Source organism: Giraffa tippelskirchi, chromosome 12 (assembly GCF_054371585.1).
Source record: "Giraffa tippelskirchi isolate mGirTip1 chromosome 12, T2T-mGirTip1v1.2.pri, whole genome shotgun sequence".
NCBI classification, from domain to species: domain Eukaryota; kingdom Metazoa; phylum Chordata; class Mammalia; order Artiodactyla; family Giraffidae; genus Giraffa; species Giraffa tippelskirchi.
The window spans coordinates 143068421-143095738 of NC_137286.1; the positions used below are offsets into that span (position 1 = coordinate 143068421).

General features: G+C 40.4%; 1 protein-coding gene across 6 annotated transcripts in view; it reads left to right on the plus strand.

Moving 5' to 3' along the window:
* Positions 1-27318, plus strand: part of LOC145530572 (uncharacterized) — a 414567-nt gene that overhangs the window by 171467 nt on the left and 215782 nt on the right. The window lies entirely within an intron of this gene.

Below are 27318 nucleotides of genomic sequence, written 5' to 3' on the forward strand. Positions count from 1 at the left end.
ATGCAAAAATCATCCTCATATCAGAATTTCCCATTTCATTATCATCTGTACATCAGTTTCCCTAATACTCAGCATCATACCTATTAAATACCTTGGACCTATACCTACCCATTTTTCTTGCTACAACCAAACACATTTGCTTCACATACTGCCTGAGAGATTACCTGTGTCCCCTTGACTTTTCTGCCTCAAGCCTCTTTACTTGATAAGGTAGGATTAACCTTATCATTTATCCCTTTTTCTCTGAAATAGTAACATTAGGGCCCCTTTATTAAAAATAATAATGATAGTTCAATTTTTGAATGCAAAACTCATTACAATAATGCCAGTTTAGTTCATTGGAAATATATTTCTCTCTTTTTTTATCTTATTTAACCTGTATAACATGACATTGTATATTCTAAACTAGTGAAATAGTAAGCAATTGGCCAAACAATGAATGGACTCCAGGATTACATTGCTTCCATTGATCCATTTACTCCTTACCTGTACTTCCAAGTTTGTCATTAAGCTTGTACTTTCTCCTAACTGTTCCTCTGATACAAAGGCTAAACATGTGAATTTCTGTAGAACTTATTATATCTCACATGGCAGTGATCACATCTTGCTCATTAATAGAGTGATTTGTATAACTGTCAGTTTTCTTTGGGCTTCCTTTGTGGCTCAGCTGGTAGAGAATCCACCTGCAATGTGGGAGACCTGGGTTTGAAAAATTGTGTAACATATCAAACATGGATTTTAGGTCTAGTAGTCCAGGGTTTAAGTCCAGCTCTTTCACTTACTACCCATTCCCTGATGAACTGGGCAATCATTTTATTCTCATTTTGGTCAGTTTCTTCATTTAATTAGTTATAAGACTTCCCTGGTGGCTCAGAGGTTAAAGCGTCTGCCTCCAATGCCGGAGACCCGGGTTCGATCCCTGGGTCGGGAAGATCCCCTGGAGAAGGAAATGGCAACCCACTCCAGTATTCTTGCCTGGAGAATCCCATGGACGGAGGAGCCTGGTAGGCTACAATCCATGGGGTCACAAAGAGTCGGACACGACTGAGCGACTTCACTTTCACTTTAATACTTTTCAAGGTTGCAGGGAGAAATACATACACACATGTGTATATCATGCACAACAAATAGAAAATAATAAATTAGCTATAATGTGAATATGAGTCATAAACGTTATAAATTTAATGTGTTGCTTCTTGCCCTAAAGCCCTCAAATAATGAGAATATTATTAAAAGATGACTATAAAAGAAAACATAGATAAGAGTCCATTATTTCCCAAATGCATGTTTTTTCTTAAAGACATTTGGTTCAGAAATTGATCTTTATCAACTCAACCCATGTGAGTACATATAAATTTCCTAGTACACAGAAATAACAGAAAAAAAGAGACAGCCCTAACACCAGCATGAGGATGAGGCTAATTCAGTTCAGTTTTTGAGTTCAGATTAAGTACTTTGGTTATTGGCCAGTGTAGTTTAGGTGACCAGCAAGCTCAGAAAGAAAATATGATCACTTTTTTTTTATTATGTTCATTGTGTTGAGCTTCCTTAGACGATTGGCTGCCTTAATGCTTTAGCAACTAAAAAGTATTTGATAAGAGGATTCAAAAGACAAAAAAGAAATAAGAACAGACTAGTTTATTCCAGAAATTACTGACCAGAAATGAAACACATACAGCACGACTTAGCTGATGAGAGCAAAGGGTAAAAAAGGTTTTTATTAGAATATTGCAAGGTAATACTCTGCTGATTGAATAACGAACATTTCAATAAAGAAACAGTGGTAGTGGTGGTTTAGTCACTAAGTCCTGTCTGACTCTTGTGACCCAATGAACTATAGGCCACCACGCTCCTCTGTCCATGAGATTTTCCAGACAACAAGGCTGGAGTGGGTTGCTTCTTCAGGGGATCTTCCAGACCCAGGGATCCAACTTGTGTCTCCTGCATTGCAGTTGTAAAGACTAACAAATTCAAATGTTTATGTAATAGATAGGCTACTGCAAATTGCAATAATTTTTTAAATAAAGAACTCTAATTATATTTAAGTAATTAAAGTTACATTCTTTACCAAATTCTATTCCCAAATACAAGTTTCAAATGTCAGACTTGACATTTTTAACTTCTCTTTCACCGTAATACTTGCATGAAATTGCTTTTTAAAATTTCAGTGCAAAAGCATTGATTCTGTATTTAGGTGGGCTTTTCCCCCCTCTTGATAGCTTTTTCTTTGTTAGACTTTAAGTCTACAATTTGCAAAATCAATAAAAACACAGCTTTTCCCAAGAAAGAAAAGCCCTCCGGAGGTTTACCTGAGAGTGTCTCGGGCAGGATTCCTGTGACCTTGAACTATTTGTAAAGTACCAGTGGTGACTTTTCAGAGCGTCACATCAAAATTGGTTTTCTGTCTCCAAGGAAGGTTAGGCGTGTAATGTCAGGAACAGCTGGGATAAAGGCAACAATTATATGTCAGCTCTGCTTTCTTTTCAAAGAGAGCATTTTCCCAGGCTGACACATTGCTGGGGAGAAAAAGGACACACACAAAAGTTTGTTTTCATTTTCAATTATTTTTGGAGATATGGAGCTTGTGACAAGCCAATAATAGTAAACAAAAATGACAAGAATTGACACTGGTGACCATAACATGTGGACGCCACTGTGGTTACTACCCACTGGGGTTGGCTCCTTTCAATTTTATGAGTTTGGAGAAGAAGAAGGAAAGGAATCCAGAAAGCCATACCCATTTAATAAGATTTTGCTGGCTCTAAAAATACACACTCAACCATGCCTTTGAAACTCCCACCATTTAAGGAATATTGAAATAATTGCTGAGCATGAAATCACTGCAAAACAGTTTAAGATTGACTTCACCAAGCATCCCAGCCCTTTCTGAAGTCTGAGGCTGTCCATCGTTCACACATTTATAGGGACTTGTTTGTGTTGTTCGAGAGCTAACCATAAAAAGATCGCTGTAAAAGGAAACTGTTGAAACTCACCTACAACTAATTACTGTTTAATCTACACTTTATAAAATGTAAAAAAAAAAAGAAAACTCTTTCATTTATTGAAGACAGTTGTGTGGGCTTGCTGGCAGAAGGAACTGCTATGTTATGTTATGAAATAATCAGAGGAAAAACCCTCTAATGCGCTTTTCATAACATTTAAAGGAGGTATTCTAATATCATGGAAACCTTGGGGGAAGGTTGCAGACAAAAAGCAACATAATTAAATTTCAGTTAAAGGCCTGCCAGAAAGGGATTAAATCAATGGTCCTGTTATTCTTGGTAGATGTTCTGCTGTGGGCTGGACCAACAGAGTAAACACCAGCCATGAGAAGTTGTCCTGGTTGAGGTTTCTGCTTTATCAGGATTTTCAACTATTTATTTTCAAAGCTGACTATAGATTTTTAAACGCAAGGGTAAAATGCTCTTGTTTTACTGATTAAAAATTCAATGACATTTTGCTGAATGCCTTTTATTTGAACGTTTGCCATCTTCTATGTTGGAAAAATAAGCTGAAGGAAGAGAAGGAGAAAATATTTCAAGTCTAACCATCCTTGGTTTGTGATTCATTTCAGGCTGGCATTTATAGTAGGCCAAATCTAGGTTTATTTGTTTGTTTGAATTGAACATATTCCATCTTAGTACTTCTCCCAGGGTATTAATTTGACCTTTCGAAATAATTAGGGAGGAATAGGTGAGTATTAAATCCAGCAAGGTTCCAGGAGGAGGCCTGCATAAGTATGGGCTGATAAAAATCGTTAGCAAAGTCATAGGTTGGCAGACTGTTAGGGCACATGGTGAAAGATCTTTCTTTTCCTTCCAGACTTTGGGAAACAAACACAAATAAACAAACACTATGAACCTGGAGGACGTTCTGCTAAGTGAAATAAGCCAGCCACAGAAGGACAAATACTCCGTGATTGCACTCATATTGACGTAGGGGATAGATAGGTCCTTGAGCCAGGCAGCTGATATTTGTCAAATGGAGCAAAACTGAAGTTTTTGTTTTCAGCCGGAGAAGAACAATGACTTTTTCCCTTCCTCCACTGAAATGGAGGGAATAACTAACAGGGCGGGATTTGTTGCAACAAAAATGGAAATGAATGAACAACCTTTGACACATACCAGCCTTCTGGTAGCTCAGACCATAAAGAATCTTCCTTGTTTCTCCTTGCTTCATAAAGAACCCGATGCAGGAGGCTTGGGTTCGATCCTTGGGTCAGGAAGATCCCCTGGAGAAGGAAATGGCAACCCATTCCAGAATTCTTGCCTGGAAAATTCCATGGATAGAGGAGCCTGGCGGGCTTCAGCCCATGGTGTAACAAAGAGTCGTACACGACTGAGCGGCTAACACTACAAAAGTTAAAAAATCTTGGTTGTTCTTTTTTTTTTTATTATTAAATAAATTTATTTATTTTAGTTGGGGGCTAATTACTTTACAATATTGTAGTAGTTTTCTTTAGTTGTTACTATTAACAAGCATTTGTAGCTGGACTGACTTATGTTTCACAGAGCTAATTACTCTCTGACTCTATGTAGGTTAAACTCTGCACCTGCTGTTCTCCTCCCCCCTACACTCTCTTGTAGCATTTTGCATTTCGGAAAGAAGGCCATGGTCCAATAACTTCAGGGACATTAGACCCAGCTGCTGAGTTGTCTGATGTCAGTTGTGGCCATTTTGCAACTTTGCAAAAGAAAAAAAAAAAAAGCAAGACCCTCAAGAGGCTATAAAACCTCTCCTTATTCCTGAGAAGAGAGGCACAGTTCTCGAGGCACTAGCCTGCCTGTTTCCCTTTTGCCTGGCAAAAAAAGAATAAAGTTATTCTTTTCTATTTCCCCCAAACTCTGTTGCTATATTTCTATTTGGCATCAGTGAACACAGAGCCAAGATTCTGGCAACAATTGTTGTTGTTGATCAATTGCCAAGTCGCGTCTGACTCTTTGTGACCCCATGGACTACAGCATGCCAGGCTTCCCTGTCCTTCACTGTCTCTCAGAGTTTGCTCAAATCGTGTCCATTGAGTCCGTGATGTACTGGCAACAATATGAAGTATCTGAAACGGTCTGCCTCTTAGGGGCAGACTGAAGAATGGGGTAGCAAGAGACTGAGAAAAGAGGGTTCTGGGGCTGGTTGCTCAGTGTGTAGGGAGTATCACATATGCAAGCTGAATGCATTCTAGGGATCTGTGGTACAGCACTGCAGCTGTAATTAACAGTATTGTTAAAATTTGTTAACAAGGCGGCACTCATGTTAAATGTTCTTGCCATAATGTAAAAAAAAAGGGGGGGGGGGAAGAACCCAGTCCTCCCTGGCAGTTCTGAATGAGAGAAACAGTGCCATTGTGTGGATGGCCATCAGCAATTGGGCATAAAGCCTTTAAGTAGCTTCAGTATTTTGAGTGGGTAGAAGGGAAAGGATTCAAAGGGTGCAATCATAGAAAAAGTGCTTGTACTTATTCAGATAGAGCATTCAAAGAGAAAACTAGTGAGGAAGTTTTTCTCTGCTTGCCTAAAGCCACGGAGCTCGAAAAATTCTGCCATTTCAGCGGCAGACAGGAATTCATGGAAATTTTGAGCCAGACATTTTTCCTGAGGGCATTTACAAACCATCCCCAGCAGTGGTCACATTTAAATATACTGGAGGAAAGGGAAGTAAATGTCCCTACACATTGCAAATGCTGTTGATGAAGTCTGCGTGCGTTCAGAATTTCACTTGGGAGTGATTTAGCCATTAAGACTGTCATATATTAGCTCTGAGCTGAGAAAAAGTTTGGACGTTAAGGAAAGAGATTAAATCGATGAGGGAGACTGAAGCAGACTGAAGTGGCCCAGAACCAAAAGATGAAAGTGGAGGAAGCCTGGCACAGGCCCAAATCCCTCATCACACGTGGCTAAAGATGTTACCAATATTCTGGTGGGTAGGATTGGTATTTAATGCCAGACACAAAAGATAGCTATATATACGTACATATGCACTGTTAAAGTCGTGTGTGTGTGTCTGTGTGTGTGTCTGTGTGTGTGTGAGTGTGTGTGTATATATAGGGTTTCCTGGTGACTCCTGGGGAGTGGTAAAGAATCCTTCTGCAATGCAGGAGACATGGGTTCAATCCCTGGATCAGGAACAGCATTTAGAGAAGGAAACAGCAATCCACTCCATTATTCCTGCCTGGATAATCGCATGGACAGAGGAGCCTGGCAGGCTATAGTCCATGGGGTCACAAAAGAGTTGGGCATGACTTAGTGACTAAAACTGAAACAACAACAGCAAAAAAAAAGGATATATAATGTATATGTATACACATATAATACTAAGATACATACATACACACTTAGTATTTCACATGTTTTACATTCTTGCATTATATATATATACATATATAAACTTATTCTTAGTTGTTGGGCTTCCTTGATAACTAAGCGGTACAGAACCTGCCTGCAGATGAAGGAGACCTGGGCTCCGTCCCTGGGTGGGGAAGATCCTCTGGAGAAGGAAATGGCAACCCACTCCGTATTCTTGCCTGGGGAAACCGATGGACAGAGGAGCCCGTATATATATACATATAAACATATTCTTAGTTACAGGCTTTAATTTTTCCATGACTTATTTTATTTCCTTTAAAATAAAATCTTCAGATTAAATAAAGTTCCAGATATTTATGGGCTGTCTCCTGAATCTTATCTGTAATCACAGTCTAGAGGCCAAAAGTACATTAACACAGGTAAACCTGATTCATTAGAGGTGCACCCACAGCCATGCCCTTTAACTGGAGCCTGGGTTTCCACCTGTCTGTGGACCCTGCTCTCTGTGATTTCACTGACATTCAGAGCCCACCAAGTCCTTGGCTCAAAGCTCTGTGACTGAGCAAATGGGAATCCTCAAGGAATGGTTCCCTTTCAGTTCAGCTCAGTCACTCAGTCATGTCCGACTCTCTGCGATCCCATGGACTGCAGCACGCCAGGCCTCCCTGTCCATCACCAGCTCCTGGAGTTTGCTCAAACTCATGTCCATTGAGTGGGTGATGCCATCCAACCATCTCATCCTCTGTCGTCCCCTTCTCCTCCTGCCTTCAATCTTGCCCAGCATCAGGGTCTTTTCCAATGAGTCAGTTCTTCGCATCAGGTGGCCAAAGTATTGGAGCTTCAGCTTCAACATCAGTCCTTCCAATGAATATTCAGGGCTGATTTCCTTTAGGATGGACTGGTTGGATCTCCTTGCAGTCCAAGGGACTCTCAAGAGTATTCCCCAACACCACAGTTCAAAAGCAGCAATTCTTCAGTGCTCAGCTTTCTTTATAGTCCAACTCTCACATCCATACATAACTACTGGAGAAACCATAGCTTTGACTAAATGGACCTTTGTTGGCAAAGTAATGTCTCTGCTTTTTAATATGCTGTCTAGGTTGGTCATAACTTTCCTTCCAAGGAGTAAGCATCTTTTAATTTCATGGCAACAGTCACCATCTGTAGTGATTTTGGAGCCCCAAAAATAAAGTCCGTCACTGTTTCCACTGTTTCCCCATCTATTTGCCCTGAAGTGATGGGACCAGATGCCATGATCTTAGTTTTCTGAATGCTGAGTTTTAATCCAGCATTTATACTCTCATCTTTCACTTTCATCAAGAGGCTCTTTAGTTCTTCACTTTCTGCCATAAGTGTAGTATCATCTGCATATCTGAGGTTATTGATATTTCTCCCGGCAGTCTTGATTCCAGCTTGTGCTTCTTCCAGCCCAGCATTTCTCATGATGTACTCTGCATATAAGTTAAATAAGCAGGGGGACAATATACCACCTTGACGTGTTCCTTTTCCTTTTTGGAACCAGTCTATTGTTCCATGTGCAGTTCTAACTGTTGCCTTTACTTCATCTGAATTATAGTAAAGCCTCAAGAAATATGGGAAATGTTAGAAAATGACATTAGCTCCAGACTCTTTTTTTTTTTTTCTTTTCAGAGTAGAAAACAAAAGGTGTGAGTATGTATGCTCCAAAAAAAAAAAAGAAATATGAGTTTAGATGAGTTATTATGGCCACTGACCTAATACCCTAAGAAGTGGAATTTGAGATATGACAAGGAAGAGGCTTAAAATGTGTTAATTAACATATTGTGAAACAGTACAATTTCAGACATATTTGTCACATGAAAGTGGCCACACAAATGAAGACCTGGGTTTGTATCTCAATCCTGCTCAGGTATACAAATAATTTATGCCAGCATGCAAGTTTCACATTTTTATGGAATCAGATAATAATTATCTAAATAATCAGCTAAACTGTTTTCTGTACTTGCTGTGTCCCAATGACTATTGTGAGTGTTTCACATGCATTCGGAGAAAGCAATGGCAACCCACTCCAGTCCTCTTGCCTGGAAAATCCCATGGACAGAGGAGCCTGGTGGGCTGCAGTCCATGGGGTTGCAAAGAGTTGGACATGACTGAGCGACTTCACTTTCACTTTTCACTTTCATGCATTGGAGAAGGAAATGGCAACCCACTCCAGTGTTCTTGCCTGGAGAATCCCAGGGACAGGGAGCCTGATGGGCTGCCGTCTATGGGGTCGCACAGAGTCAGACACGACTGAAGCGACTTAGCAGCAGCAGCAGCAGCAGCAGCAGCAGCACATGCACTGTCTCTTTTGTCTTCACAAGGACCACTGAAGATAAAGAAGCTGAAGGGACTACATAAATTGTCACAAAGCTACCAAAGGTAGTGTCAGGACTAAGCATATATCTGTCTGACTCTAGGTCTGGGCTGTTAAAGGCTCTATTATTTGCTCTTTTTTTTGTACAATACTGTCACAGGATTTAAAGAAAGGACACTAAACAAGATTTGCAAATATTGGGTATGATGCTTCTGTGATCTCCATGATAATGAATAATATTAAAACCATCCCTATAGGGTTTCTTATTCAATTGAGGTGAAAATAAAGGTATTTTGGGGCTTCCCTGATGACTCAGATGGCTAAGAATCTGCCTGCAATGAAGGAGATGAGGGTTTGATCTTGGGGTCAGGAAGATCCTATGGAGAAGGGAATGGCAGCCCACTCCAGTATTCTTGCCTGGAGAATTTCATGGACATTGGAGCCTGGTGGGCTGCAAAGAGTCAGACATGACTGAGCAACTAACACATACACACACACTCACTCACCCATAAAGTTATCCTAATACTAGATTTGATTCAGCAACAGTGGATTACTTCATAGACAGGTATATTAAACAATTTTGAGAAAATTGCAACTATATTTTTATAAATATTTCTTATAAGGTATGTTGGGATTTCTTTGGAGTCAGATTCTTTCAGATTCAGGCTCTTTCAAAATCAGATCCTTCTGCTATTTATTGAATATTTACTAGGTCCAGACATGTGTTAGATTCTTAACTATTAAGAAAATATTTATGAAAATGTATATCCCTTAAGGTTTGTATCCCAAATATATAAAGAACTCTTTTCAGTGATAAGACAAACTATCCAATAAGTGAATGTTTAAGTTTTTTAAACTGACATTTTGCAAAGAAGATTCACAAATGGAAACTGAACAAGCACAGGAAAATAGTTTCATGCGACGCCATGGACTGTAGCCTGCCAGGCTTCTCAGCAAATGGAATTCTCCAGGCAAGAATACTGGAGTGGGTTGCCATGCCCTCCTCCAGGGGATTTTCTAGACCCAGGGACCAAATCCATGTCTCCTGCATTGCAGGCAAATTCTTTGCCATCTGAGCCACCAGGGAAGCCCGAACATCTCTAGTAAAATGTAAAATTCAAACCATGAAGGGGTATCACTATACCTCAAAGTGGCTAATTTTTTTTAAGTGAGTGTTGCTAAGGATTGAACAACTGCAGAACTGTTATATTGCTAGTGAAAATTCTAAGTGAAAGACATACTTTGGAAAACAGCTCAGCAGTTACTTATAAATGGAAACACACTTATGAAACCCAGTATTCCCACTTATCGCTGCTTAACAAAGAGAAATGAAAACATGTACAGAGGAAGAGTTAGTGCTGAATGCCCATTGCAGTTTCTTCATAATAACTTCAAACTGAAACAGCCTTCAACCACCAAGAATTAAGAGATAAACGAATGTGGTATATCCATACAATAGAATTTCAGCAATAAATAGGCAAGCAAACAGATGATTAAAGAAACCACTGATAGATATGATGACAAAATCAAAAAAAAAATGACAGATGACAAACACTGTGAAATATGCACTATATGACTCAATTTTACTGGGTTCCAAGGTTTTGTTGATGATGGTTGTTCAGCAATTAGTTGTGATTTCAGTGTTTTTTTTTTAAGAAGGAACAAGACCAGGTCCTTGTACTCTGCCATCTTGTGCACACAATCCTTTGTGTGCAGAAATCTGTAGTCTAATGGTAGACTCCACAAATAAACAAATAACCTCTGCTATAAAATATATTGGCCCATGAAAATTCTGTAGTTGCTTGCTCTATATTCCTTTAGAGTTTGCTAATTAAATGAACTCATCTTCCTACTATGGAAGGATTACTTTGTGGTAAAAATCTATACAGTCTGCTGTAATCCTGATTAATTTAGCTTAAAATTTTCCTGATGTTTAAGATATTACCAAGAAAAATTTTTCTTTGCAAATTTACCAGCCAGATAAAAAACAAATTGTGTAATGAATGATTAAATGGATGTATGTATCTTAGCAAAATGAAGTATGTGGCTTCCAGAATTTCAATTCAAAACTTGTGATTGAAAATTTTATGAAGTTATCACTTTATGTATTTACAGTTTGACTTTTACACATGGCAAAGAGTGACAATGACTTTGGTGATAATGCTCTAATTATTCAACTATTATATAAAAGACTACAGATTATTAGAACACTAGTAATAACAATAGGTAACACTCAATGAAAATTTCATATATACTAGGCAATAGTCTGGGCTTCCCTGGTGGCTCAGACGGTGAAGAGTCTGTCTGCAATGCAGGAAACTAGGGTTTAATCCCTGGGTTGGGAAGATTCCCAGGAGAAGGAAATGGCAATCCACTTCAGTGTTCTTGCCTGGAAAATCAAATGGACAGAGAAGCCTGGTGGGCTATAGTCCATAGGGTAGCAAAGAGTCGAACACGACTGAGCAACTAAAGTCTAAGTGCTTTGTATACATTAATTTAATTAATTCTAACAACAAGCTAGGTCTGTGAATCAAGGAAAATTGAAAATGGTCAAACAGGAGATGGTGAGAGTGAACATTGACAATTTAGGAATTAGTGAACTAAAATGCGGAGAAGGCGATGGCACCCCACTCCAGTACTCTTCCCTGGGAAATCCCATGGATGGAGGAGCCTGGTAGGCTACAGTCCATGGGGTCTCGAAGAGTTGGACATGACTAAGCGACTTCACTATCACTTTTCACTTTGATGCACTAGAGAAGGAAATGGCAACCCACTCCAGTATTCTTGCTTGGAGAATCCCAGGGACGGCGGAGCCTGGTGCGCTGCCATCTCTGGGATCACACAGAGTCGGACACGACTGAAGTGACTTAGCAGCAGCAGCAGCAGAACCAAAATGGACTGGAATGGGTGAATTTAATTCCAATGACCATTATATTAACTACCGTGGGCAAGAAACCTTTAGAAGAAAGGCAGTAGCCATCATGGTCAACAAACGAGTCTGAAATGCAGTACTTGGATGCAATCTCAAAAACGACTCTTCAATTCAATCTCAAAAGCGAATGATACCTGTTTGTTTCCAAGGCAAACTGTTCATTATCACAATAATCCAAGTCTATGGCTTGACGAGTAATGCTGAAGATGCTGAAGTTGAATGGTTCTATGAAGACCTATGAGACCTTCTAGAACTAACACCCAAAAAAGATGTCCTTTTAATTATAGGGGACTGGAATGCAAAAGTAAGAAGTCAAGGGATACCTGCAATAACAGGAAAATTTGTCCTTGGTGTACAAAATAAAGCAGGGCAAAGGCTAACAGTTTTGCCAAGAGAACCCACTGGTCATGGCAAACACCCTCTTCCAACAACACAACAGAAGACTCTATACATGGACATCAACAGATGGTCAATAGCAAAATCAGATTGATTATATTCTTTGCAACCGAAGAAGGAGAAGCTCTACACAGTCAGCAAAAACAACACTTGGAGCTGACTGTGGCTCAGATCATGAACTCCTTATTGCCAAATTCAGACTTAAATTGAAGAAAGTAGGGAAAATCACTAGGCCATTCAAGTATGATCTATATCAAATCCCTAACAATTATACAGTGGAAGTGAGAAATAGATTTAAGGGACTAGATCTGATAGACAGAGTGCCTGATGAACTATGGACAGAGGTTCATGACATTGTACAGGAGACAGGGAGCAAGACCATCCCCAAGAAAAGAAATGCAAAAAAGCAAAATGGCTGCCTGAAGAGGCCTTACAAATAGCTGAGAAAAGAATCAAAGCTAAAGGCAAAGGAGAAAAGGAAAGATATACCCATTTGAATGCACATTTCCAAAGAATAGCAAGGAGAGATAAGAAAGCCTTCCTCAGTGATCAATGCAAAGAAATAGAGGAAAACAATAGAATGGGAAATACTAGAAATCTCTTCAAGAAAATTAGAGATACCAAGGGAACATTTCAGGCAAAGATGGGCGCAATAAAGGACAGAAATGATATGGGCCTAACAGAAGCAGAAGACATTAAGAAGAGGTGGCAAGAATACACAGAAGAACTATACAAAAAAAGATCTTCCTGACCCAGATAACCAGGATAGTATGATCACTCACTTAGAGCCAGACATCTTGGAGTGTGAAGTCAAGTGGGCCTTAGGAAGCAGCACTAAAAACCAACCTAGTGGAGGTGATGGAATTCCAGTTGAGCTCTTTCAAATCCTAAAAGATGATGCTGTGAAAGTCCTGCACTCAATATGCCAGCAAATTTGGAAAGCTCACCATTGGCCACAGGACTGGAAAAGGTCAGTTTTCATTTCAATTCCAAAGAAGGGCAATGCCAAAGAATGTTCAAACTACTACACAATTGCACTCATCTCACATACTAGCAAAGAAATTCTCAAAATTCTCCAGGCCAGGCTTCAACTGTATGTGAACTGAGAACTTCCAGATGGTCAAGCTGGATTTAAAAAAGGCAGAGGAACCAGAGATCAAATTGCCAACATATGTTGGATCATTGAAAAAGCAAGGGAGTTCCAGAAAACATCTACTTCTACTTTACTGACTATGCCAAAGCCTTTGACTGTGTGGATCACAATAAACTGTGGAAAATTCTGAAAGAGGTGGGAATACCAGACCACCTGACCTGCCTCTTGAGAAACTTGTATGCAGGTCAGGAAGCAACAGTTAGAACTGGACAGGGAGCAACAGACTGGTTCCAAATAGGAACAAGAGTACATCAAGGCTGTATATTGTCACCCTACTTATTTAACTTATATGCAGAGTACATCATGAGAAACACTGGGCTGAGGAAGCACAAGCTGGAATCAAGATTGCCGGGAGAAATATCAATAACCTCAGATATGCAGATGACACCACCCTTATGGCAGAAAGTGAAGAAGAACTAAAGAGCCTCTTGATAAAAGTGAAAGAAGAGAGTGAAAAAGCTGGCTTAAAACTCAACATTCAGAAAACTAAGATCATGGCATCTGGTCCCATCACTTCATGGCAAATAGATGGGGAAGCAGTGGAAACAATGAAAGATTTTATTTTGGGGGGCTCCAAAATCACTGCAGATAGTGACTGCAGCCATATAATTAAGAGACACTTGCTCCTTGGAAGAAAAGCTGTGATCAACCTGGACAGCATATTAAAAAGCAGAGACATTACTTTGCCCCCAAAGGTCTGTCTAGTTAGAGCTATGGTTTTTCAGTAGTTATATATGGATGTGAGAGTTGTACTATGAAGAAAGCTGAGTGCTGAAGAATTGATGTTTTTGAACCATGGTGTTGGAGAAGACTCTTGAGAGTCCCTTGGACTGCAAGGAGTTCAAACCAGTCAACCCTACTGGAAATTAGTCCTGAATATTCATTGGAAAGACTGATGCTGAAGCTGAAGCTCCTATACTTTGGCCACCTGAATGGAAGAACTGACTCATTGGAAAAGACCCTGATGCTGGGCAAGATTGAAGGCAGGAGAAGAAGGGGATGACAGAGGATGAGATGCTTGGATGGCATCACTGACTCAATGGATATGAGTTTGAGTAAACTCTGGGTGTTGGTGATGGACAGGGAGACCTGGTGTGCTGCAGTCCATGGGGTCGCAAATAGTCGGACACGACTGAGTGAACTGAACTGAACTGAACTGATGCATATATAAGGAAACATGATTCTATACCAACTTCTGTCCATCCATCCACTTTTTAAAAATTCTGTTCACCTAACTTTCAGTTCCTCTGGATGTCTTATAGTTTTGCTTTATTGCTCTTTCTCCAATTAGAAAAATCCATTGATTCCTGTAAATATTTTCAGTTATCATTGTCATCTTCCCTGTGTTATGGCTGAGTGCTGCAGACATCTGTTAGCATTTTTTTGTTTCCATTTCTTTTTTTTTCTTGTAGCATATTTGTGTAGAGTTTGTATTGATTCCTTTTCTTCCACATCTCTGAGAGTTAAGAGGTAATTTCCACCACCCTCACCCCTGTACCCCCGAGGCGGTTACTTGCAAGTGATTTGTTTTGGGAGTTGTCTGGACTTGTTTGAAGCTAATTGGAGTTTTGAGTGTTATTGTTTGTTTGTTTTCTTAGATATACTTTTTTGTCTGAATTTGATAGTGCTTTTCTTCTTCCTAATTAAATAAGATAAACAGCTCATTGTGAAAAACCACATTTTGCAACTCTCTTCTTATCCATTGTCATGGAGACAGTACAGGTTCTTAAGAATGAGTTTCCCCCCACAAATCCTCATTTACTTCTGCTTCCTTTGTTTCTCAGAACCAGTCACCTCAATGGAAACCTAGTGTTTTGCAAAATCTGTGCATCTCAATTTGTGAGAGTTGTGCTTGCTCTTTGGGAGCCATCAGAAGGGAGTCTTCTCCATTGGTGTATCAGCTCAACTTTTTCCTGTGTGCTCACTTCATCCAGGTCTCTCCTGGCAGCCACTCCATCTGTTTTGGTGTCTGGCTTCCCAGCTGCCTCCTTGTTTCATTGAAAATGCATTTTTCTTTTTTCTTTGCTATTTTTTCAATGACCTCTAAAATGAGATAGCAGAAAACTGGATATTAATCTTCGTGTTCAAACCGAAAACAGTTCCTTCTAATTCCTTAATTAAATTTGCCAAGTAACTTATTATATTCTTGTGTTTTAGAACAAGATTTAGCAACATACCTTAAAATTAATTGCATGGAGTATTTTGTAGAAGCAGTCTATCTGGATGAATGAGTCTATGTGAATATCATTTTAATATCCTCATATGTTTATTCCATATGTCATCACAAAGTAACATGATGATATGAATGCTGCTGCAAACTTCAAGGATGACATTTTTGCAGTGATGTATAATAATAGGCCAGATATTTTGATACTGTCAATAAAATACTCAGACATGAAACCTACTCCTGCAGATATTCTTCAACATATAATAAGCCAGAAAAAATATCACAAGTTTTAAAATGAGCCACCTTTCATACTCTCTTTCAAAAGCAAAAAGTTTGAATTGATTGAAAGAATCAAAAGAAGTTACTACTATCCATCATTTTCAAATTTCTGGTCAACTCGCCCTTCACCAACATAGTTCACAATACATTGCTATATCTTTGATGTGCTTGGTTTCCTTCGCACAGAGCAAATAGCATGCATTTTCAACATATGTTATTGTAAATGACTTGTGTATGATGGGAATCATTTCATGTGGCAAGCATCATTTCTATAATTGAAACTGAAAAAATTAATGGATGGATGGATATAGGAAAGTGGAAAACAGAGAAAAGCTTTTGAAGCTACAGCAAAACTTGGGCTTAGAAACTAAAGATGATAATACATAGAATGAGGCTCATGGTAGATATGAAATTGAATTGAGATCAAGATAGAAAGGCATGCGTCTGATCATTGCGATGCTCAGAGAACTAAATCAAGACACAGATCTTCAATGGCATCTTGTAGGGAATTTTGTATTTCAGCTATGCAGAGGTCAATGGGGAAGGAAATGGCCACCCACTCTAGTATTCTTGCCGAGATACTCCCGTGGACAGAGGAGCCTGGCAGGCTACAGTCCATGGGGTCACAAAAAGAGTGGGACATGACTGAGCTTGCACGCAGCGGGCAGAACTCAAGGAGGTCCAGCGGGAGTTCCTCAGGGGTCATGAAGCAGACAGAAGGGGTCAGACAAACAGAGCTTTACACCAGAGATGCTACCAGAGCAAAAATCTTCTGCCAGCTCTGCTTTGTCTTGTGGTTGCTATTTCCCCTCCGTCAGCTGATATCTGCCCATCCCCTGTGATTCGGAGTGCTTAAGACCTTATACCCTTGTTCTCAAACTCAAAATCACAGGGCCAAATAATCTTTCTGACTTCTAATTGCATATCAAATGTTAACTTTAGCCATGGTGCTTCAAACAGTCACTTACATTAAGCGCATCATATTAAACCTCTTCTATTCCTAATCTCAATGTATTTCAATTGAAGAAGAAATATAGTCCCAAATGCTATTTATACACTACTTTGAAATATCAACCAGATCATTTTTAGGCACGGAATCCACCTGCCTGACCTCCTGTTTCCAACCTTTTCTGTAAACCTGTGTTCATTTTGTGCCTGTGTGTGTAAGTCACACTTTCCCAAGTGATTCCAGCCACTGTGAGAATTGGTGTCTCTGTCTTTAATCATGAAGTGGTTAGCCTGAAGCCATTCTTAGTTTTCCTCTTTGTTTCTGTCTTTCGCTCAAGCAATCCCCTTGTCACCTACCCCTGCGTGCCCTCTCTGCCTAAACCTAGGCTGGCTTCCTTCTCCTGACGATGGGTGAGCGCGAACGGCCTCCCCTCCTCGTGGGCTTCGACTCATTGCTCCCAGAGGGCCCACACTGAAGGTCCCGTACCCACCCCCGAGGACCAGTCAGCTGCCGCTGTGTCTTTTGAAGTGGGTAGAAGATTTTATTGCTTTAATTAAACTTGTCGTACATTTTGTTTTTCTACTCCACTGACACCATGGCCTCTGGCCTTGACGCTTCTCCCATTCATAGTACTGATCCTAGCATCGCTTTTGCTGCCCCTAGGACCACTGCCACCGAAAAGAGAACTCCCTTCGTACAGGTCTAACTGTTGGACATTAATGCTGCGGCCTCCTAAGAATCGACTATTTCCGAAGGATGTGAAATGAATTCTCCGTTAGTTTGTCCCAGAGACTCCTGAGGCTTTTCTTAATTAAGCCTGAATGGTTGCCAGAAAGTGGCTGTGTTTTAGACCAGTCCTTTTCTTATATTGATTTCCTGACTTCCTGGGTGACCCTCCCTGTCTTTCATACAGACCAAAGCTTCTTCCTGGATGACCAGCAAAAGCTCAGCCCCTGTTGTACAGCACAGCCAGCTACTCCACCCTGTCCACGCAGAAACAGCTTAATAGCTTTCGCTGATATTCCTGTCTGAGTGGTGGAAAGATAGTAACTGGAATCCTGAGATCTTGAATTGTTTTCCACACATTCAAACTGCCACAGGTTTAAAGGGAGATATGTTGAAAGGGATGCTTCCAATTAAATTCACAGTCTCTTTAAACACTAGAGGGCTTGTTCCCAAACTTCTTCAATGGATTTCTGACCTTAGCACATGGGGCTGAAGAAAGCAGAGGAAGGAAGGGCATTATGTGCCCCTAATTTGACCCCTTTTTCAAATTGTTCATCCTAATTTTAGCAGTCAATATCTTTGTTCCGAGGATCAAATCTGCATCTCCTGGAAGTCTCCTACGTTGGCAAGCAGATTCTTTACCACTGAGCCACCAGGAAAGCCCATTTGACATGCATGTCTCACTTTAATGCTCAGGACTAGAATGGGTGTGTGTGGGTGTGGTAGGGAGTGACTCATGTGCTTCTCTTCCATATGTGGATGGGAATTTGGGGACATGGAACCCTCTCGACATTGAATATAGCTTTAACTTTGATCTGCAGGAAAATGTTTTCCTGCCTTCCAAGAGCAACGTTACCTTTTGTTCTGCAAAGCCAATATACTCAAAAAGCTCACTCACAGACTTCTTTTTCTTTTTTCTTTTTAATTCAATTTTCATTGGAGTCTAGTCGATTTACAATGTTGTGTTAGTTTCTGCTGTACAGCAAAGTGAATCGGTTATAAATATATCTACTCTTTTTAATATTCTATTCCCACATAGGTCATTTCAAGAGTTTTTAAGGGAGTTCCCTGTGCCATACAGTAGGTTCTTATTGCAAATTTTTGTCATGGTGGTTAGAATGTGCTACTAACAATAAGCTATGTCAGCTCACTGCTCCCAGTTCTCTCATCAGCTAAAACTGACATAGCATTTTTGCCCAGAAACCCTGTCTAGCTAGATAGAGTTGACAGTGTCCCACTAAACCAAGCATTTCAATGGAAGATGTGATTAGAGTTGTATGGTGGAGTCAGTAATGTTTTAATAAACTCTAAGGGGCATATCTTGCCTGGAAAATCCCACGGACGGAGGAGCCTGGTAGGCTGCAGATAATGGGGTCGCTAAGAGTCGGAAATGACTGAGCGACTTCACTTTCACTTTTCACTTTCATACATTGGAGAAGGAAATGGCAACCCACTCCAGTGTTCTTGCCTGGAGAATCCCAGGGATGGGGGAGCCTGGTGGGCTGCCATCTATGGGGTCGCACAGAGTCGAACACGACTGAAGCGATTTAGCAGCAGCAGCAGCAAGAGGCATATGGAATTTCCATGACAAAAGCGTTCAGAACACAGATACTCAAACCTATCTGTTTGAAAGTCACAGACAAGGCTAAGGTAAGAAAAACAAATGATACAGAAAGGGATCTTTACATAGCACTCTGGTGAAGGCATCCTGAGCACAGGAGACGAAGCATTCAGTTCAGTTCAGTCGCTCAGTCGTGTCCGACTCTGCAACCCCATGAATCGCAGCACGCCAGGCCTCCCTGTCCATCACCAACTCCCTGAGTTTACCCAAACCCATGTCCATCGAGTCGATGATGCCGTCCAACCATCTCATCCTCTGTCGTCCCCTTCTCCTCCTGCCCTCAATCCTTCCCAGCATTAGGGTCTTTTCTAATGAGTCAACTCTTCGCATGAGGTGGCCAAGCATTGAATCCAGTCAATTGTTTATGATTTGAGTTCTTTTACTAAGATTGATTTATTTATTTTTGGCTGCTCTGGGTCTTCATTGCCACACATAGGCTTTTGGGAGCTACTCTGTAGTTTGTGGTGGCATTCAGCCTTCAGTGTTGGGCACACAGGATTAGTTGCTCTGTGGCATGTGGAATCTCACCGGACCCGTGTCCCCTGCATTGGCCGGTGATTCTTAACCAATGGACTGCCAGGGAAGTCCAATTTGAGTTCTTTTGAAAGTCCTTTCTGGGCTTCTTTCTTCTTATGCTATGTATAACATGAGGGTAGTAATTCTTAACCCAGGGAATTGATGTAATGGCCAACCAAAATAATATACCTATTATACAGAGGCAACTCTGTGATTGGATGAAGATGATGATGTGAGAGCTTACACTGTGTGCTCACACTTTGTCTGCACTCAGTAAATGTTTGTAACACAATCACTACAAAGTACATGAGATATATCCTCATAATATTTAAAGGTCTTCACTTTACAATCATAGAGTCACCATATGCAGGAAGGAGGGTCAGAGGCACAGGATAATTGTTTATTGCGTTTATCTGTGTGTGAAAGACAGAACTTTATTGAAAGATTCTCGAAATTCTTTGGAGTGAATAATTATAATATGTAAGAAAAAAATGGACCACGCAGGTTATTGAAAGGCAATCTTCTTGGTTGTCCCATAAGATATCATACTTTCCAAATCCTCAATACCACAGAAGTTTCAGAAACCTGCTAACCAAATTAAGTTAATGCATAAGGCACTGATTTAATACTATCTGCTGCTCAGGGATTCCTAAGTCTCTTTTTGCAAATGAAAAAGAGCCCCTAAAAAGATTATCCCTTCTGTTTCTCCAGAAACACATTCTCTGATGCTAATAAAAGTCAATCTTCTTTCCTCAGAATATTTCTACAGAAGAAGAGTCTACTTGTCCTGGAAAGAATCTAAACCAGCATTTCTCTGACTCGGTTCCTTAGACCACTAGTCACTTTGAGAATTTAATAAATATACACACAAAAATCAAACTGTGGCAATGTGGGAAATGTTAGATTTTAAAGTTAGACAGGACAAGTATTTTAAGTAAACGTGGATCATAACAAACTGTGGAAAATTCTTAAAGAGATGGGGATACCAGACCACCTTACCTTCCTCCTGGGAAACCTATATGCAGGTCAAGAAGCAGCAGTTAGAACCACACTTGGAACAACAGACTGGTTCCAAATTGGGAAAGGAGTATGTCAAAGCTGTATATTGTCATCCTGCTTATTTAGCATCTATGCAGAGTACATCATGTGAAATGCCAGGCTGGATGAAGCGCAAGCCGTAATCAAGATTGCTGAGGAGAAATATCAATAACCTCAGATATGCAGATGACACCACCCTTATGGCAGAAAGCAAAGGGGAACTGAAGAGCCTTCTCCAACACCACAGTTCAAAAGCATCAAAACAGAGATATTACTTTGCCAACAAAGGTCCGTCTAGTCAAAGCTATGGCTTTTCCAGTAGTCATGTATGGATGTGAGAGTTGGGCCATAAAAAAAACTGAGCATCAAAGAATTGATGCTTTTGAATTGTGGTGTTGGAGAAGACTCTTGAGAGTCCCATGGACTGCAAGGAGATCAAACCAGTCCATCTTAAAGGAAATCAATCCTGAATATTCATTGGAAGGACTGATGCTGAAGCTGAAGCTCCAATACTTCGGTCACTTGATGCGAAGAACTGACTCATTGGAAAAGACCCTGATGCTGGGAAATATTGAAGGAAGGAGGATAAGGGACAACAGAGAATGAGATGGTTGGATGGCATCACTGACTCGATGGACATGAGTCTGAGCGACCTCTGGGAGTTGGTGATGGACTTGGAAGCCTAGCGTGCTGTAGTCCATGGGGTCGCAAAGAGTTGGAAATGACTGAGCAACCGAACTGAACTTAACTGACCAGTGTCCTTTGTTTACAATCAGAAGCATGCAGCAGAGGGATTAAGGGCCCAGACCTTCCTGATGGGATAGCTGTGAAAGCCAAAGGAGATAACGTTTACACAGAAAGGACAATACTGCCTGGCACACAATACATGCTATGTTAGCTGTGTTGCTGTTGTTTAGTTACTCAGTCATGTCTGACTCTTTGTGACCCCATGGACTGTAGCCTCCCAGGCTCCTCTGTCCATGGGATTTCCCAGGTAAGAATAGTGGAGGGGGTTGCTGTCTCCTTTTCCAAGGGATCTTCCTGAACCAAGGATCCAATCTATGTCTCCTGCATTGCACGTTGATTCTTTAGCACTGAGCCACCAGAGAAGCCCCATGTTAGGTATAGTCATACATGTTAAGAGAAATTACATGAAGAAAAGCTGTGTAAAATAGTTTTTAACACCATTTCCCCTTTTCATTGTGCTTGTGAGGCATACTCAGATTTTTTTCCTGAGAGTTTTAGAACTGCCCATTTCATTACATCTCAAGTTAGAAAAAGAAATATAAAAGGGAAAGGCAAATAAATTCTAGTTATGTCTTGGAGAAAAGATGGATTTATGGCATAATTATGCAGACAAGAGTGATTATACACCCATGGAATGGATTTGAGCAGCTGTACTTCCATGGGCAAGTTCTATGCAGAGATGCGAGTTAGCCAATATTATAACTGTTTTAAAGGTGAGAGATTTGAAAAAGAGTGAAGCTGGGTTACCTAAGCACATACCTCAGAAGTTTTTCAAAGCTGAGATTTGAAAATGGGCATCCTTGCTCTGGAATTCATGTTCTAACCATTGCATTATTAACTTAACCTTGTGGCAACATCTCAATAATTGGTTTTAACTCTTCAGGTTGGCAATGAAAAACTCATCGGTGCAGAGGAAATAATGCCCTAAAGCCTCTGAAATTTGGAATTTTTCTTTTGCTTTTCTCTCCTTATATATCTGTCTTATCCCTAAATAACAGTAATTCTCTGCAGCTGGTCGTGAAATTTCAAGCCTGGACTTTAAAATGCTTATTTGATTCTGACACACAGGTTTTGCAGCAAAATTTTGTAATGGAGTCATTGGAATTTAGATTATAAACTGCTGTTTGTCACATTTAATTGATATTTTGGTTGTCTCCACACTGTGTGGGTGTGAGGGTGAAGCTGTGGTTTTCTTGGGTGTTCTGAGCATTTCCTAAAACTATAGAAAGATGTGGCAAGCAAGAGCTATTTTGGGAGGTGCTGAAATGATTTCAATGGGAAGGTGTCCCAGGCCTCATATATTAAAGAAATGCCTGAAATTGCATTCAGTCACTTGACTGCCGTTCCTCACACTTAATGTGAGCTGAAATAAGAGGCCACATAGCACACATATTTTTTGGTGTGTAAGTGAGCACTCAAATGGCTCGAAGTTGATAGGTGGGAATGCAGATGTAGTTTTGCTCTTTTTAGCTCTCCTGATTTCTCAATGAGAACAAAGATTGACTTGGCAGAAAGAGCGGGGAGTCACAGTGTTGCATTTTACTTGTCCACACACGTTCCTGTGGTGAGTGGACCCCTGCCTAATGGCCTGAGGTCCATTCTCTTTTCTGATGATTCCTAATGGTTTATCTCCATTCTTCATTTATTCACTGAGTCCATGTATCCAGTGCCTGGTCCATGTCTCCATGCAGAAGCCTTGTAAACATCTCTGACTTTGCTTTTGTGAAGCAGAGCAATTGATTTATCCCCACACTCCCAAAGACATCTCCTTTCCCAGTCTCTGCATTTAGCAAATAATGTCACCATCAACTGAGTCCTTTAGGCCGGAAACACAAGACATATCCTTCGTGTGTCCCTTTCTTAAAGGAACATCTCTCCCTTTTTAACAAAGTTTTCATTTTATATTGGAGTACAGTTTATTAGCAATGTTGTGTACAATTCAGGTGTACAGCAAACACATGCATCTATTCTTTTCCAAATTCTTTTCCCATTTAGGTATAGTAAGTAGAGTTTCCTGTGCTTTAAGTTAGGTCCTTGTTGGTTTGTTGTTTTTCTTCAGTCACTAAGTTGTGTCTGGCTCTTTTGCCACCTAATCGACTGTAGCCCGCCAGGTTCCTCTGTCCTTGGGATTCTCCAGGCAAGAATACTGAAGTGGGTTGCCATTTCCTTTCCTTCTCCAGGGGATCTTCCCGACTCAAGGACTGAACCTCCATTTCCTTCATTGGCAGGTGGATTGTTTACCACTGAGCCACCTGGGAAGCCCCCTTGTTGACTATCCATTTTAAATATAGCAGTGTGTATGAGTCAATGATTAACAGATAATAATCTAATAGCAATACCACCTCTATAATATAGCAGAAATCCATTCATGTCTTGCTATTTCTACTACTACTACCTTCATCCAAATCATCACCATGCAACTGGATTCTCACCTAGATTTTTGCATCAAAACCCAACATAGCCTCCTTGCTTCTACTTCATACTTGATAGTTGTCCACACAACACCCAAGATGTCATAGCTTCTGGAGTTATCAATGCATAAAATATAAAATATGACCCACATACTATTTTACACATACGAGTAACATCACTTATTAGAGAAGAATTCCCAAAGGGACAAGGGGAATTCTTCTGGAATGATGCTTCTCTGGCATGGAAAGCACAATGAATCTAGTTATTTAGGTGAAAGATTAAAAAAAAAAAAAACTCAGAAAAAAGGAGAAAGCCTATTTGAGTGTTCATCCCATGTCATAGGTTTCCCTGGTGGCTTAGCAGTAAAGAACCTGCCTGCTCATGCGGGAGACATGGGCTCAATCCCTGAGCCGGGAAGATCCTCTGGAGAAGGAAATGGGAACCCACTCCAGGATTCTTGCCTCGAGAATCTCATGCAGCGAAGAGCTTGGTGGGTTACAGTCCATGGGGTTGCAAAAGAGCTGGACATGACTTAGCAACTAAAACAGCTAATGATTCCAGGTCACACCTTAACAACAGGGTAGTGGCTACCTGAATGTTTCACGTCCTCAGCATCAGCGAGGCTCACCCATCCTGCGCAGTCTCACTTTACAGTGGGAAAGCAAATGAATTAGATATAATAACTGGAGCCATTACTCTCTGGAGGGCCATGGGTCACACTTGAGAATCTTTGTTTCATAAGTTGCTCAAATGTCACACCATTCTGGTCATCTGCTCTGTGTTGAGGTAGGAAACGCTTTGTCAGAGCCCAAGGGTGAAATGGAGCTCTCTGGTCCACAGAATCATGAGAGAGGACGGCATTTGATTTTTTTTTTTTTTTTTGTAGATGAGAAAAATGAGTACGTATGGAACCTACCAGGTGTGATATTGTTCTCTTTATGCAACACTTTTCTTTGAACTCTTGTCATCTGCATGGAAAATTGATACCAAAATTCTTTCCAGATTTGTGAGGCTCTCTGCAAATGCATGGGTTTCCCTGGTGGCTGGGTGGTAAAGAATTTGCCTGCAGTGCAGGAGACATAGTTTTGATGCCTAGGTCGGGAAGGTCACTTGACAACCCACTCCCATATTCTTGCCTGGAAAATCCCATGGGCAGGCTACAGCCCATGGGGTCATAAGAGCTGGACATGACTGAGCGCACACACTCACTACCACCACCTGCAAGTACAGAGTGGAGACAGGGAAAGGTCTTTGCTGGAGGAGAGATCGCAGTCAGCTTGAGGCTTTCCGCACTCTGCTCACCTGTCTCCATGGGAAAGCGTAGCACTAAAGCTTATGTATAATCAGAGTTTATCAACCAGGATGAGCCCAGATAGGCTTTGAGGAAAATGCAGATTCTTTTGGCGATTGAAGCATATTCTCCAAATAAATATTCCTTCAGTTGAGAATTCAGAAAGGTAATGATGGCTGTGGTATTCAGCATAGGGATTTTAGATTCTGGGTTTTACTTGGAGCCATGACTGAGGGGTGTTTATTTATTTATTTATTTTATTTTTCTCTACCCAGGTGGTGCTAGTGGTAAAGAATCCACCTATCAGTGCAGGAGACATAAGAGAAATGTGTCAGGAAGATCCCCTGGAGAAAAGCATGACAGCCCACTCCAGTATTCTTGCCTGGAGAATCCCATGGGCAGAGGAGCCTGATGGGCTGCAATCCATAGGGTCGTAAGGAGTAGGACACAACTGAAGTGACTTAGCATGCACACATGACTAAGATGTGTGTATATGTGTGTGTGTGTGTTTCTCTTTTTAAAAATTGGAATACATCTTCTAAGTATTTATGTTATGATGTGGAGATTTTGAACAGAGGTAAAGGACTAACCGCTGTCATAAACATTCAGTTTTCAACGTCATTGCATCTGAATCAGAGACACACCTGAATTATCAATACTGTCTCTATTAACAGAAAAAAAAAAAAAGACAAGGTGGCAGGGAGCAGAGTGAGTAAAATTATAGGAAAAGGGGAAAAATGGACTTCATTGCCACATGTCAAAAAAAAGCATTGGTTAACTTATAGTATTTATCACTCAAGGTATGTAATTCCCAAAACACATTTATATGCTGTGATTAGTTAAGTGTGCTGAGCCATCCTTCATCAGGTCAAAAATGAAGGTATAAAAATGAAGGCTGACATCGTGTTATATAGGATTACAGTTTTTTATCAAAGATTAGCAGGCTGTGTTCTATTATTGAGAATGCCCAAGTTCTCCCAATCCATTGCCTTTTCAAGGTAGAATGACAAAATTCAAATTTCAGATGCGGTCAGAGAATGAAAAAAAGAGTGGAGGTGACTCAGCCTGGAGAATATATGACTGTTGGAGTATTACCGTAAAACAAGCCTCACCGTTCAATGTGTCAACACAAATAACCAGGATAAGTAGGATGGGCCATGTGGAGAAGAGGAATCTGAATGAATATGGGGTTCTCAGTCTTTTGACTGTTAATGATGTAAAGGATAACATTGTGAAGAAGAAAGAGAATGCTTCTATGTTTACATTCATAGGACTGATTTAATTTTCATCTATAAAGTGAAACAGGAGATTGCAGGAATAAATGACTGCCTTTAGAAATCATCTGGTCAGGATGTTAGGGGACAAATATAGACTACTGTACCTGGGCAAGCCCTTAATGGGGAATTGACTCACTATCAGTAAGCAATCCCTTACTTCATATGCAATCTACTTATTCATGAACTTTTTTTTTTTTAAGGTTTGAGTTTTGTAAATATTAAGCCTATGAGAACAAAACAGCAGGAGAATTCTGGAACAAAATAACACAGAGAATATAGCCACCATATAAGTAATTGTAATTGGGAATTGCTTGCTATTGATGATAAATGATCAAGTTAGAGGTCTTTTTACTTCATAAGCAAAGATTGAGATCTTGAAAGATCTGATATAGTATAAGGTTTGAGGATATTTATTTTAGTAAACATGCATGTTTAAAAACAATCCTTGAAACATATTTATATTTAAGTGCCTGATATATTGACTAGCAACTGAATACAAGGTATACAGACACAGATCCATCATTTTATAATGAAAGCAACGTGATCCGTGAATGAATTCTGTCATACGTTTTCAAGAATATAATGAATTTGAAGGGCAGAATTTGAATCTGTTTTTACTGTACTACATCAACTGTTTCTTTATAGACCCAGTTACTTTCAAAGTGGTTTGAAGTGACAAAGATAACAAACACTGTCTTTGTAGGTTACAGGCTCACTAGTGGATGGCTACATGCATTATTGACTTGCCACCAACAGGGTGCCTAAGAACTCACACACTGAGATTGTCCTGTGCTACAATTTTTACAGCTTGTCTGTATTCTAATCAATAACACGTCTTTTCTAGTTCGTGGGGAGGCCCTGGTGCCAAGAAGAAGAGCTGCATTTAAGAAACGGAAGCTTTTCACATGACACACGATTTTGGGGGGATCCACTTGGGCAGTGACTGTTTTGTTCAGAACCTTGCATGGCGTGAATTTTGGGGTTCTGCCGTCATCACGTTCTGGTAGCTCCTGCTGAAGTAAACTTCTTTCTCACTCGCTCTTGTGTCTTTCTTCCTTTTGCCTAACTAGCCGCAACCCCTTTCTGGATGTGTTCACGCTTCTAGGTGCTCTTCCAAATGTCCCTCTGCACTTCCAAGTATTATACATGTATTTCTTTCCAAACAAATGGAGACATGATA